Below are 15000 nucleotides of genomic sequence, written 5' to 3'. Positions count from 1 at the left end.
CCCCGGGTGCGCACCTCGCGTGCACCTTGGTGCGCACACCTTGGCTGGGTTGCGCGCCCTGGTGGGCACCATGGTGCGCACCAAGGAGCGCTCCGAAGTGTGCTCCAAGGTGCGGCGTGCACGAAGTCGGAGCCCGGTTTGCCCCGGGTGCGCACCTCGCGTGCACCTTCGCCGCGGTGGGCACCATGGCGTGCACGAAGTCGGAGCCCGGTTTGCCCCGGGTGCGCACCTCGCGTGCACCTTCGCCGGGGTGGGCACCTTGGTGTGCAGACCTTGGCTGGGTTGCGCGCCCTGGTGGGCACCATGGTGCGCACCAAGGAGCGCTCCGAAGTGTGCTCCAAGATGCGGCCTGCACGAAGTCGGAGCCCGGTTTGCCCCGGGTGTGCACCTCGGGTGGGCACCTTGGTGCGCATGCCTTGCCTGGGCTGCGCACCAGGGCGGGCTCAAGATGGCACCCGCGTTCCTTTTTTTTCACTATCTTTCAAAACGGAAATTTTAAAATCTCATTTTTTTTTGCCTTTTTCTGGAAATTAGTGAAGGCAGCGCATCAAAGGTGCGCACCTCGCTGCCCACCACGGTGCGCAACGCCGGTGGGCACCCGGGAGTGCTTCGAAGTGTGCTCCAAGGTGCTGCGTGCACGTTGTCGGAGCCCGGTTTGCCCCGGGTGCGCACCTCGCGTGCACCTTCGTCGAGGTGGGCACCTTGGCTGGGTTTGCCCCGGCTGCGCTCCGAAGCGGGGTTATTGGAGCGCCGCCTCTTTTTTTGTCGGAGCGTTTGGTGGGGTTTCTCGCATTGGCTCTTCCGAGGCCCGGTTGCCACCCTGGCGCGCACGAAGTCGGAAGTAGGGTTAATTGCCCGGGTGCGCACCTTTGCCAGGGTGGGCACCTTACCTGGGCTGCGCACCAGGGCGGGCTCAAGATGGCACGCGCGTTCCGTTTTTTTCACTATCTTTCAAAACGGAAATTTTAAAATCTCCTTTTTTTTTTGCCTTTTCTGGAAATTAGTGAAGGCAGCGCATCAAAGGTGCGCACCTCGCTGCCCACCTTGGTGTGCTCTGAGGTGCGCACCCGGGAGCGCTACGAAGTGTGCTCCAAGGTGCGGCGTGCACGTTGTCGGAGCCCGGTTTGCCCCGGGTGCGCACCTCGCCTGCACCTTGGCCGGGGTGGGCACCTTGGCTGGGTTTGCCCAGGGTGCGCTCCGAAGCGGGGTTACTGGAGCGCCCCCTCTTTTTTTGTCAGAGCGTTTGGTGGGGTTTCTCGCATTGGCTCTTCCCAGGCCCGGTTGTTGGGTGCGCTCCCACCCTGGCGCGCGCGAAGTTGGAAGTTGGGTTAATTGCCCGGGCGCGCACCTTCGCCAGGGTGGGCACCTTGGTGCGCACACCTTGGCTGGGCTGCGCACCAGGGCGGGCTCAAGATGGCACCAGCATTCCCTTTTTCTCACTATCTTTCAAAACGGAAATTTTAAAATCTCGTTTTTTTTTTGCCTTTTATGGAAATTAGTGAAGGCATCGCATCAAAGGTGCGCACCTCGCTGCCCACCTTGGTGTGCTCCGAGGTGCCCACCACGGTGCGCAACGCCGGTGCGAACCCGGGAGCGCCCCGATGTGTGCTCCAAGGTGCGGCGTGCACGAAGTCGGACCCCGGTTTGCCCCGGGTGCGCACCTCGCGTGCACCTTGGTGCGCACACCTTGGCTGGGTTGCGCGGCCTGGTGGGCACCATGGTGCGCACCAAGGAGCGCTCCGAAGTGTGCTCCAAGGTGCGGCGTGCACGAAGTCGGAGCCCGGTTTGCCCCGGGTACGCACCTCGCGTGCACCTTCGCCGGGGTGGGCACCTCGGCTGGGTTGCGCGCCCTGGTGCGCACCAAGGAGCGCTCCGAAGTGTGCTCCAAGGTGCGGCGTGCACGAAGTCGGAGCCCGGTTTGCCCCGGGTGCGCACCTTCGCCGCGGTGCGCACCATGGCGTGCACGAAGTCGGAGCCCGGTTTGCCCCGGGTGCGCACCTCGCGTGCACCTTCGGCGGGGTTGCGCGCCCTGGTGGGCACCATGGTGCGCACCAAGGAGCGCTCCGAAGTGTGCTCCAAGGTGCGGCGTGCACGAAGTCGGAGCCCGGTTTGCCCCGGGTGCGCACCTCGCGTGCACCTTCGGCGGGGTTGCGCGCCCTGGTGGGCACCATGGTGCGCACCAAGGAGCGCTCCGAAGTGTGCTCCAAGGTGCGGCGTGCACGAAGTCGGAGCCCGGTTTGCCCCGGGTGCGCACCTCGCGTGCACCTTCGCCGCGGTGGGCACCATGGCGTGCACGAAGTCGGAGCCCGGTTTGCCCCGGGTGCGCACCTCGCGTGCACCTTCGCCGGGGTGGGCACCTCGGCTGGGTTGCGCGCCCTGGTGCGCACCAAGGAGCGCTCCGAAGTGTGCTCCAAGGTGCGGCGTGCACGAAGTCGGAGCCCGGTTTGCCCCGGGTGCGCACCTCGCGTGCACCTTCGCCAGGGTGGGCACCTCGGTGCGCACACCTTCTCAATGTTTTCTTGCCTTTTCTGGAAATTGGTGAAGGCAGCGCATCAAAGGTGCGCACCTCGGTGTGCTCCGAGGTGCGAACCCGAGAGCGCTCCGAGGTGCCCACGAAGTCGAAAGTCGGGTTAATTGCATTGTTTTCCCCGGGTGCGCTCCGAGGTGCGCAACATCGGCGCGCACCAAGGAGGGCTCCGAAGTGTGCTCCAAGGTGCGCACGATGGCGTGCACCTCTGGTGCGCACGATTCGGAGCTCGGTTTGACCGGGGTGCGCACACCTTGGCTGGGTTGCGCACCTTTTGTGTGCTCCAAGGTGCGCACGAAGTCGGAGCTCGGTTTGCCCCGGGTGCGCACCTTCGCCAGGGTGCGCACCTTGATGCGCACGCCTTGGCTGGGCTGCGCACCTTGGTGGGCGCCATGGTGCGCACCTTTCGTGCGCTCCAAGGTGCGCACGAAGTCGGAGCTCGGTTTGCCCCGGGTGCGCACCTTGGTGGGCGCCATGGTGCACTCCGAGGTGCCCAAGATTGGTGCGCACCAAGGAGCGCTCCGAAGTGCGCTCCAAGGTGCGCGCGAAGTCGAAAGTTGGGTTAATTGTCCGGTTTGCCTCGGGTGCGCACCTTGCGTGCACCTTCGCCAGGGTGGGCGCCTTGGTGCGCACACCTTGGCTGGGCTGCGCACACCTTGGCACCCGCGTTTCCTTCATTTTAAATTTTTTTTTTTTACAATCTCTCAAGTGGGAAATTCTATAATCTCAACTTTTTTTGCCTTTTCAGGAAACTTTTGAATGGAGCGCATCATTGGTGCGCTCCGAAGTGTGCTCCAAAGCTCTCTCCAGCTGCGTGCACCTGCCCCGGCCGCGCACCCGGCCCCGCCCAGCTTCGCTCACCTGTCCCGGGCGTCTGGTGCGGAACCTTAGAGTAAGAAACATCACCGTGCACCTTGGCCAACGTGCGCGACTCGACCGAGCGCGCACTGGCCGAGGTGCACACCGATTTCACCTGGGTGCGCGCGCAGCACCTCGGGCGCACCGGGGTGCGCGCACAACGCCCGGGTTGCACCGTGGCCTGTGTGCTCGGGGCGCCTCGGGTGCGCGCTCGGTGTCGCCCCCGCGCGCGCGGTAGTGCGGGCAGCGCACCCCGGCCCGGCCCGGCCCCGACGAGAACGCAAACGGGCAAAAGGTTTATTCAAATAGCATTGCGACGCCCGGCGAAAAACTAAAAAAGGGTGCAACACCGGGACTTCCCGGGAGGTCACCCATCCCAGTACTACTCCGGCCCAAGCGCGCTTAACTGCGGAGTTCTGATGGGATCCGGTGCACTAACGCTGGTATGATCGCACCCGTTATGAGCTTGTCGCAGTGTGTACTTAGCAAACCGCGACCCACGTGCGAATCCACCCCGGCCACCCACCCCCGTCGAGGTGCACACCCTCCCTCGCGAAGTGCGCCCCGTTCGCCAAGTGTGAGCCCTGCCCGGGTGCGCGCACCTTGCTAGGGCGTCGGGTGTGCACCCGGCCCGGCCTACGTGCGTGCACCTGGAGGGGGCGTCGTGTGCGTGCAGTGTCCCGTCTGCAACGCGGTGCCCACACACCACCTCGGGCGCAACGACCTGCGCTCACATGTGGGCCGAGTGCACCTTGGTGCATGTTCGGGGCGCCTCGGGTGCACGCTCGATCTTGCCCCGGTGCACCAAGGCGCTCGGTTTGCCCCGGGTGCGCACTTGGTGCAAGGTGGGCACCCAAAATAGGGATCAAGCACCAAAACACAAGTTTCGGGATGCAAAATGGGACCCAAGGACCACAAATGCGTTCCAAGACCCATGATGGGTCCACGAGAACAAAAATGTGTTCCGAGACTTAATAAACAAATATTGGGTTTTAGGAGAAGAAACATGCTCTGATGCCCAAAACGAGAATCGACCCCGAAAAGGCCACAGGCCAAAAGTGGGATGCGAGACAAAAAAAAATGGGACCCGAGGACCAAAATTGGGTTCCCAGGTCGAAGACAGGGCAACCGGACAAGAAACGACCTCTAAGGCTCGAAATGAGTCCCGACGACTAAAACTTGACAAGAAGCACCCATCAGGCACCCAACTCGACACCCATGGGATGCCGACCCACCCGGGCTTCCACCTAGCACACCTTGGCACCCACCCACCCTCGCACCCAACCTCGCACCCAACTTAGCACCTTTGAACCCACATTGGCACTCACCCTGACCCTGGCACCTTGGAACCCACATTGGCACTCACCTTGACCCTGGCACCCACCTTTGCACTCACCTTGGGACCCACCCTGGCTCCCACCTCGGCACCCACCCAGACACCCACCTTGGTTCCTTGGCACCCACCTTGGATCCTTGGCACCCACCCCGACACCCACCTTGGCACGCAACTTGGCTACTTGCCACCCACCTTGGCTCCTTGACGCCCACCCCGACAACCACCCCGTGACCTACCCTGGCTAGGGTTGGTGCACACCCACCCTGGTGCCCACCTTGGCACCCACCCTATGACCCACCTTGGCACGCACCTTAGTACCCACCCCGTTACCCACCCTAGGACCCACCCCGTGACCCACCTTGGCCAGGGTGGGTGCACCCACCCTGGTGCCCACCTTGGCACCCACCCATCCTAGCACCCAGCCTGTGACCGGGCTTGGAACCCAACCTTGCACCCGCACCCGTCTTGGCCAGTGTGGGTGCGCACCCATCCTGGCACCCACGTTGTGACACACCCTTTAACCCACGCACCCTAGCACCCACGTTGGCACCCACCTTGGAACCCAACCTAGCAACTTGGCACCCACCCCGTGACCCACCTTGGCATCCACCATAGCAGTCGCCGACTTGGCACCCACCTCGGCACCCACCTTGACACTTGTGGACCCACCTTGCCACTCACCCTAGCATCGACCCATCCTAGCACCCACCCTGGCACCTTTGCACCCTAGCACTCACCCATCCTAGCACCTAACCTGTGACCCACCTTGACACTCACCCTCGCACCCACCTTGGAACCCAACCTAGCACCCACCCACCCTGACACCAACCCTAGCACCTACCCACCCTTGCACCCACCCTGTGACCCATCTTGGCACCCACCCATCCTACCACTCAACCTATCACCCACCTTCTCACCCACCTTGGCATCCACCTTAGCACCCACCCACACTGGCACCTTGGCACCCACCTCGGGCAAGGTGGGTGCACACCCACCCTGGCACCCAATTTAGAACCCACCGAGCATGTTACCCACCTTGGCACCCACATTGCAGCCCACCCTAGTACCCACCCTATGACCCACATTGGCATCCACACCCTAGCACCCAGGCACCTCGACACCCGCCTTGACACCCACCCTAGCACTGAACCTGTGACCCACCTTGGAACTCACCCTAGAACCCACCCACCCTGTGAACCACCTTGGCATCCACCTTAGCACCCACCCACCTTGGCACCCACTCTAGCACTCACCCATCCTAACACCCAACTTGTTACCCACCTTGGCACCCGCCCTCGCGTCCACCTTGAAACCCACCCTAGCACCCACCCACGCAGGAGCCCACCTTGGCACCCAACCTAACACCCACGCATCCTGGCACCCAACTTGTGACCCACCTTGGAACCCACCCTAGTACCCACCTTTGAACCCACTATATCACCAACCCACCTTGGCACCCACCCTATGACCCTCTTTGGAATCCACCCTAGCACGCACCCACCCTGGCACCCACCATGGAGCGCACCCTAGCACCCACCCACCTCGGCACGCACCTCAACACCCACCTTGGTGTGCGCACTGCGCCAACCTCTCAAAGACCCTATGTGGTGCGCTCCAAAGTGTACACCTTTGGTGCGCTCCAAGGTGCGCACCTTTGGTGCACACCGAGGTGCACACCAAAGTGTGCACCGAGGTGAGCACCAAAGTGCACTCCAGGGTGCACACCAAGGCGTGCACCTTTGGTGCGGTCAATGCAAACGAATTCGGAAGTTGGGGTCGATGTCCTAATCGCTGCTGCAGACTACACGTATGAGAATCGGACAAATAGCTTTATATAGGGGAGGTGTTGCGTTTGATGGGTCGACTCCCCTGGTTGTGTGCACTGCACCAACTTCAAAGACCCTGTCTTGTTTAAGAAGTCAAAAGTTGGGGTGGATGTCCTAATCATTGCTGCAGTCTACGCATGTATGAGAATCAGACAAATAGCTTATATAGGGGAGGTGTTGCATTCGGTGGGTTGACTCCCCTGGTTGTGCGCACTGCGCCAACCTCAAAGACCCCGCATAGCAGAAGAAGTCGGAAGTCGGATTTTGGTGAGCACCAAGGCGTGCACCTTTGGTGCGGTCAACGCAGACGAATTCAGAAGTTGGGGTGGATGTCCTAATCGTTGTTGCAGGCTACACATGTATGAGAATCAGACAAATAGCTTATATAGGGGAGGTGTTGGGTTTGATGGGTCAACTCCCTTGGTTGTGCGCATTACGCCAACCTCAAAGACCTTGTTTTCGTTAAGAAGTCAAAAGTTGGGGTCAATGTCCTAATGGCTCCTGCAGGCTACACATGTATGAGAATCGGACAAATAGCTTATATAGGGGAGGTGTTGGGTTTGATGGGTCGACTCCCCTGGTTGTGCGCATTACGTCAACCTCAAAGACCTTGTTTTCGTTAAGAAGTCAAAAGTTGGGGTCGATGTCCTAATTGCTCCTGTAGACTACACATGTATGAGAATCAGACAAATAGCTTATATAGGGGAGGTGTTGGGTTTGATGGGTTGACTCCCCTAGTTGTTCGCATTACACCAACCTCAAAGACCTTGTTTTCGTTTAGAAGCCGAAAGTTGGGGTCGATGTCCTAATTGCTCCTGCAGGCTACGCATGTATGAGAATCAGACAAATAGCTTATATAGGGGAGGTGTTGGGTTTGATGGGTCGACTCCCCTGGTTGTGCGCATTGCGCCAACCTCAAAGACCCTGCATTGCGGATGAAGTCGAAAGTCAGAGTTTGGTGTGCTACAAGGTGTGGTCGAAGGTGCTCACCTAGGTGTGCACCTTTGGAGCACAGGAAAAGTGCCCTCCAAAAGTGCGCACCTTTGGAGTGCACAAAAGTGCCCTCCAAAAGTGCGCACCTTTGGAGCGCAGAAAAGTGCCCTCCAAAAAGTGCCCTCCAAAAGTGCGCACCTTTGGAGCGCAGAAAAGTGCCCTCCAAAAGTGCGCACCTTTGGAGCGCAGAAAAGTGCCCTCCAAAAAGTGCCCTCCAAAAGTGCGCACCTTTGGAGCGCAGAAAAGTGCCCTCCAAAAGTGCGCACCTTTGGAGCGCAGAAAAGTGCCCTCCAAAAAGTGCCCTCCAAAAGTGCGCACCTTTGGAGCGCAGAAAAGTGCCCTCCAAAAAGTGCCCTCCAAAAGTGCGCACCTTTGGAGCGCAGAAAAGTGCCCTCCAAAAAGTGCCCTCCAAAAGTGCGCACCTTTGGAGCGCAGAAAAGTGCCCTCCAAAAAGTGCCCTCCAAAAGTGCGCACCTTTGGAGCGCAGAAAAGTGCCCTCCAAAAAGTGCCCTCCAAAAGTGCGCACCTTTGGAGCGCAGAAAAGTGCCCTCCAAAAGTGCGCACCTTTGGAGCGCACAAAAGTGCCCTCCAAAAGTGCGCACTTTTGGTGCGCACCAAGGCGCTGGTTCGGTCGTTGCAGGCGAGTTCGGAAGTTGGGGTCGATGTCCTGAGCGGAGGTGCAAACTACACAGGTGTCGGAATCGGACAAATAGCTTATATAGGGGAGGTGTATGCTTCGATGGGTCGACTCCCCAGGTTGAGCGCACCGCGCCAACCTCAAAGACCCTACGGTATGGATGAAGTCGGAAGTTGGGTCCGATGACCAATTCGATTAGTAGGTATGCTCATGAGGTCGGAATTTGGGTCCGATGACCTGCCATGTGCAGGAAGGCGAATGTTGACACTGTGCGTTGCAAGGTGCACACCAAGGCGCTGGTGCGGTCTTTTTAGTCGAGTTCGGAAGTTGGGGTCGATGTCCTGATCGGAGGTGCAAGCTACACAGGTGTGGGAATCGGACAAATAGCTTATATAGGGGAGGTGTATGCTTCGTTGGGTCGACTCCCCGGGTTGAGCGCACCGCGCCAACCTCAAAGACCCTACGGTATGGATGAAGTCGGAAGTTGGGTCCGATGACCGATTCGATATGTAGGCATACTCGCGAGGTCGGAATTTGGGTCCGATGACCTGCCACGTGCAGGAAGGCGAATGTTGGCACTGTGCGTTGCAAGGTGCGCACCAAGGCGCTGGTTCGGTCGTTGGAGGCGAGTTCGGAAGTTGGGGTCGATGTCTTGATCGGAGGTGCAAACTACACAGGTGTGGGAATCGGACAAATAGCTTATATAGGGGAGGTGTATGCTTCGTTGGGTCGACTCCCCGGGTTGAGCGCACCGCGCCAACCTCAAAGACCCTACGGTATGGATGAAGTCGGAAGTTGGGTCCGATGACCGATTCGATATGTAGGCATACTCGCGAGGTCGGAATTTGGGTCCGATGACCTGCCATGTGCAGGAAGGCGAATGTTGGGACTGTGCGTCGCAAGGTGCGCACCAAGGCGCTGGTGCCGTCGTTGCAGTCGAGTTCGGAAGTTGGGGTCGATGTCCTGGTCAGAGGTGCAAACTACACAGGTGTGGGAATCGGACAAATAGCTTATATAGGGGAGGTGTATGCTTCGATGGGTCGACTCCCTGGGTTGAGCGCACCGCGCCAACCTCAAAGACCCTACAGTATGGATGAAGTCGGAAGTTGGGTCCGATGACCGATTCGATACGTAGGCATATTGGCGAGGTCTGAATTTGTGTCCGATGACCTGCCATGCGCAGGAAGGCGGAATTTGGGTCCGATGACCGAGTTGATGGCGTGCCATGCGCAGAAAGGCGGAATTTGGGTCCGATGACCGAGTTGATGTTGATGGCCCGCCATGCACAGGAAGGCGGAATTTGGGTCCGATGACCGATTTGAAGGCGTGCCATACGCAAAAAGGCGGAGTTTGGGTCCGATGACCGAGTTGATATTGATGGCCCGCCATGCGCAGGAAGGCGGAATTTGGGTCCGATGACCTGACATACGCATGGAGTCCGACTCGGGGGCCGATGTTCGATTCGATGACTTGCATTGTGGGTAAAGTCGGAAGTTGTGGTCTTTGACCCGATTCGATGACCAGACTTCGGCTGCTTGAGAATCGGACAAATAACTTATATAGGGGAGGTAGTGTTCTCGAGCATCCTCCCCCCGTGCCCGTTTATGTCGATTGATGCTGGTGCTCGACTGGTTGGAGCGCTCGGATGCAAAAATCTTGCACCAGGATTTATCGATTGTGATGGACACGGCAAGTCTCCTGATTGCTATGCAGGAGCTCATCGTGAATCTCTATGCGGCCTTGGTATGGACTCGACCTGCGGAATGGTTCGGCAATGGTAGTCGCTCCAACACGTCCTTGCAATGGCCACAGAGGTGATTCGACTAGAGCTCCAGTCTAGCTTTTGGGTTGCTTGGCGGACTGGTATAGCCGCGATCGAGTTCCGGCCATGAACGTTTTAGATAGCTCTTGGGCTTTCTGGGACGGAAGTCGGAAGTTTGGGCTGTTGTCCGATTTGATGACCATTCTTCGGATGTGTGAGAATCGGACAAATAACTTATATAGGGGACTGTGTTGTCTCACGCAGCCCCCTCCGTGCCCCTCTATCTCGACCGATGTTGGTGCTTGAAAGGGTTGGGATCGCTCGGATTTATAAACGTGCACCACCATTTGTCGAGTGTGAGGGACGCGGCAGGTCTCCTAAATGCTATGCGGGCGCTCTCTGAGAATCTCTATCCGGCCTCGACACAGACTAGTCTTGCTGAATGGTTTGGCACTGGTAGTCGATCCAACACGTCGTTGTTGTGGCCGCCTAGGCGATTCGATTCGAGCCCCCGTCTAGCTTTTGGGTTGCTTGGCGGATTTTGCCCTATCCGCAAGTGAGCTCGGTCCCTAAACGTTCGAGAAACCCGATTGCTATGCGCCGACTCTCTTTCTTGCGAGCCTCCATCTAGCTTTTGGGTCTCTACGGAACGGAAGTCGGAATCTGGGACCGTTGTTTGATTCGACGAGGCAGACTACGGTTGTGCGAGAATCGGACAAATAACTTATATAGGGGAGGTGTTGACTGGAGCATTCTCCCCCGTGCCCCTCTAACTCGACCAATGCTGGCGCTCGAACGGTGGTAGCGCTCGGATTTTCATTGAGCGCCAGCATTGGTCGATTTAGAGGGGCATGCGAGATTCCCGAATGCTATGCGAGGGCTCTAACGGAAATGTCTATTGGTTTCGGTATGGATGCAATTGCGAGTGGTTCGGCAAAGGTAGTCGTTCCGATGCGTCCATGTCGTGGCCAAATCGATAATTCGATTTGAGCCCTCGTATAGCATTTGGGTCTCTCGATGTGATTCCGCATTCCAGTCCCTTTGGGCACTGCTTGAGCCGCATCCCAGGGGGTTCCCTTCCCAATAATCTGCCTCGCAACCCGATTGCTATGCGGTGAGGCTCCTCGGCCGCCTCGGAACTATCTGTGTATCAGACGCATCGCGGGATAAGGGGTTGGCAACGGTAGTCGCCCCAAGCGCGTCCGATGCTTGGACCATTCCGAGGCGGCCCTGAAGCCTCTTCCGTCTAGCCGTTGGGTCCTTCTCGCCGCATCCCTCGCCTCGCACCCCGATTGCTATGCGGTGAGGCTCCTCGGCCGCCTCGGAACTATCTGTGTATCGGACGCGTCGCGGGATAAGGGGTTGTCACTGGTAGTCGCCCCAAGCGCGTCCGATGCTTGGACCATTCCGAGGCGGCCCTGAAGCCTCTTCCGTCTAGCCGTTGGGTCCTTCTCGCCGCATCCCTCGCCTCGCACCCCGATTGCTATGCGGTGAGGCTCCTCGGCCGCCTCGGAACTATCTGTGTATCGGACGCGTCGCGGGATAAGGGGTTGTCATTGGTAGTCGCCCCAAGCGCGTCCGATGCTTGGACCATTCCGAGGCGGCCCTGAAGCCTCTTCCGTCTAGCCGTTGGGTCCTTCTCGCCGCATCCCTCGCCTCGCACCCCGATTGCTATGCGGTGAGGCTCCTCGGCCGCCTCGGAACTATCTGTGTATCGGACGCGTCGCGGGATAAGGGGTTGTCACTGGTAGTCGCCCCAAGCGCGTCCGATGCTTGGACCATTCCGAGGCGGCCCTGAAGCCTCTTCCGTCTAGCCGTTGGGTCCTTCTCGCCGCATCCCTCGCCTCGCACCCCGATTGCTATGCGGTGAGGCTCCTCGGCCGCCTCGGAACTATCTGTGTATCGGACGCGTCGCGGGATAAGGGGTTGTCACTGGTAGTCGCCCCAAGCGCGTTCGATGCTTGGACCATTCCGAGGCGGCCCTGAAGCCTCTTCCGTCTAGCCGTTGGGTCCTTCTCGCCGCATCCCTCGCCTCGCACCCCGATTGCTATGCGGTGAGGCTCCTCGGCCGCCTTGGAACTATCTGTGTATCGGACGCGTCGCGGGATAAGGGGTTGTCACTGGTAGTCGCCCCAAGCGCGTCCGATGCTTAGACCATTCCGAGGCGGACCCGAAGCCTCTTCCGTCTAGCCGTTGGGTCCTTCTCGCCGCATCCTTCGCCTCGCACCCCGATTGCTATGCGGTGAGGCTCCTCGGCCGCCTCGGAACTATCTGTGTATCGGACGCGTCGCGGGATAAGGGGTTGTCACTGGTAGTCGCCCCAAGCGCGTCCGATGCTTGGACCATTCCGAGGCGGACCCGAAGCCTCTTCCGTCTAGCCGTTGGGTCCTTCTCGCCGCATCCCTCGCCTCGCACCCCGATTGCTATGCGGTGAGGCTCCTCGGCCGCCTTGGAACTATCTGTGTATCGGACGCGTCGCGGGATAAGGGGTTGTCACTGGTAGTCGCCCCAAGCGCGTCCGATGCTTGGACCATTCCGAGGCGGACCCGAAGCCTCTTCCGTCTAGCCGTTGGGTCCTTCTCGCCGCATCCCTCGCCTCGCACCCCGATTGCTATGCGGTGAGGCTCCTCGGCCGCCTTGGAACTATCTGTGTATCGGACGCGTCGCGGGATAAGGGGTTGTCACTGGTAGTCGCCCCAAGCGCGTCCGATGCTTGGACCATTCCGAGGCGGACCCGAAGCCTCTTCCGTCTAGCCGTTGGGTCCTTCTCGCCGCATCCCTCGCCTCGCACCCCGATTGCTATGCGGTGAGGCTCCTCGGCCGCCTTGGAACTATCTGTGTATCGGACGCGTCGCGGGATAAGGGGTTGTCACTGGTAGTCGCCCCAAGCGCGTCCGATGCTTGGACCATTCCGAGGCGGCCCCGAAGCCTCTTCCGTGTAGCCGTTGGGTCCTTCTCGCCGCATCCCTCGCCTCGCACCCCGATTGCTATGCGGTGAGGCTCCTCGGCCGCCTTGGAACTATCTGTGTATCGGACGCGTCGCGGGATAAGGGGTTGTCACTGGTAGTCGCCCCAAGCGCGTCCGATGCTTGGACCATTCCGAGGCGGCCCCGAAGCCTCTTCCGTGTAGCCGTTGGGTCCTTCTCGCCGCATCCCTCGCCTCGCACCCCGATTGCTATGCGGTGAGGCTCCTCGGCCGCCTTGGAACTATCTGTGTATCGGACGCGTCGCGGGATAAGGGGTTGTCACTGGTAGTCGCCCCAAGCGCGTCCGATGCTTGGACCATTCCGAGGCGGACCTGAAGCCTCTTCCCTCTAGCCGTTGGGGCTTTCTCGCCGCATCCCTCGCCTCGCACCCTGATTGCTATGCTGTGAGGCTCCTCGGCCGCCTTGGAACTATCTGTGTATCGGACGCATCGCGGGATAAGGGGTTGGCAGTGGTAGTCGCCCCAAGCGCATCCGATGCTTGGACCATTCCGAGGCGGCCCTGCAGCCTCTTCCGTCTAGCCGTTGGGGCCATCTCGCCGCATCCCCCACCTCGCACCACGATTGCTATGCGGTGAGGCTCCTTGGCCGCCTCGGAACTATCTGTGTATCGGACGCATCGCGGGATAAGGGGTTGTCACTGGTAGTCGCCCCAAGCGCGTCCGATGCTTGGACTATTCCGAGGCGGCCCTGCAGCCTCTTCCGTCTAGCCGTTGGGGCCATCTCGCTGCATCCCCCACCTCCTCGGCCGCCTCGGAACTATCTGTGTATCGGACGCATCGCGGGATAAGGGGTTGGCAGTGGTAGTCGCCCCAAGCGCGTCCGATGCTTGGACTATTCCGAGGCAGCCCTGCAGCCTCTTCCGTCTAGCCTTTGGGGCCATCTCGCCGCATCCCTCGCCTCGCACCCCGATTGCTATGCGGTGAGGCTCCTCGGCCGCCTGGGAACTATCTTCGTATCGGACGCATCGCGGGATAAGGGGTTGTCACTGGTAGTCGCCCCAAGCGCGTCCGATGCTTGGACTATTCCGAGGCGGCCCTGTGGCCTCTTCCGTCTAGCCGTTGGGGCCATCTCGCCGCATCCCCCACCTCGCACCCCGATTGCTATGCGGTGAGGCTCTTCGGCCGCCTTGGAACTATCTTCGTATCGGACGCATTGCGGGATAAGGGGTTGTCACTGGTAGTGGCCCCAAGCGCGTCCGATGCTTGGACTATTCCGAGGCGGCCCTGCAGCCTCTTCCGTCTAGCCGTTGGGGCCATCTCGCCGCATCCCCCACCTCGCACCCCGATTGCTATGCGGTGAGGCTCCTCGGCCGCCTTGGAACTATCTTCGTATCGGACGCATCGCGGGATAAGGGGTTGTCACTGGTAGTCGCCCCAAGCGCGTCCGATGCTTGGACTATTCCGACGCGGCCCTGTGGCCTCTTCCGTCTAGCCGTTGGGGCCATCTCGCCGCATCCCCCACCTCGCACCCCGATTGCTATGCGGTGAGGCTCCTCGGCCGCCTTGGAACCATCTTCGTATCGGACGCATCGCGGGATAGGGGGCTGTCACTGGTAGTCGCCCCAAGCGTGTCCGATGCTTGGACCATTCCTAGGCGGCCCTGAAGCCTCTTCCGTCTAGCCGTTGGGGCCTTCCCGCCCCATCCCTCGCCTCGCACCCCCGATTGCTATGCGGTGAGGCTCCTCGGCCGCCTTGGAACCATCTGTGTATCGGACGCATCGCGGGATAAGGGGTTGGCACTGGCAGTCGCCCCAAGCGCGTCCGATGCTTGGACCATTCCGAGGTGGCCCTGAAGCCTCTTCCGTCTAGCCGTTGGGGCCTTCCCGCCCCATCCCTCGCCTCGCACCCCGATTGATATGCGGTGAGGCTCCTCGGCCGCCTTGGAACTATCTGTGTATCGGACGCATCGCGGGATAAGGGGTTGGCACTGGTAGTCGTCCCAATCGCATCCGATGCTTGGACCATTCCGAGGCGGCCCTGCAGCCTCTTCCGTTTAGCCGTCGGGGCCTTCCCGCCGCATCCCTCGCCTCGCATCCCGATTCCTATGCGGTGAGTCTTCTCGGCCGCCGCGGAAC

General features: G+C 60.1%; 1 non-coding gene across 1 annotated transcript; it reads right to left on the bottom strand.

The window, feature by feature from the left end:
• Positions 1–3723: 3723 nt before the first annotated feature.
• Positions 3724–3842, bottom strand: LOC131863666 (5S ribosomal RNA). Its single transcript, XR_009362564.1, has one exon. It is a non-coding gene; the product is annotated as a 5S ribosomal RNA (ribosomal RNA).
• Positions 3843–15000: the final 11158 nt, after the last annotated feature.

Source organism: Cryptomeria japonica, unplaced genomic scaffold (assembly GCF_030272615.1).
Source record: "Cryptomeria japonica unplaced genomic scaffold, Sugi_1.0 HiC_scaffold_67, whole genome shotgun sequence".
Classification (NCBI taxonomy): domain Eukaryota; kingdom Viridiplantae; phylum Streptophyta; class Pinopsida; order Cupressales; family Cupressaceae; genus Cryptomeria; species Cryptomeria japonica.
Note: the sequence above shows the minus strand (reverse complement) of the source record. Positions and strands in the feature narration are given on the sequence as shown.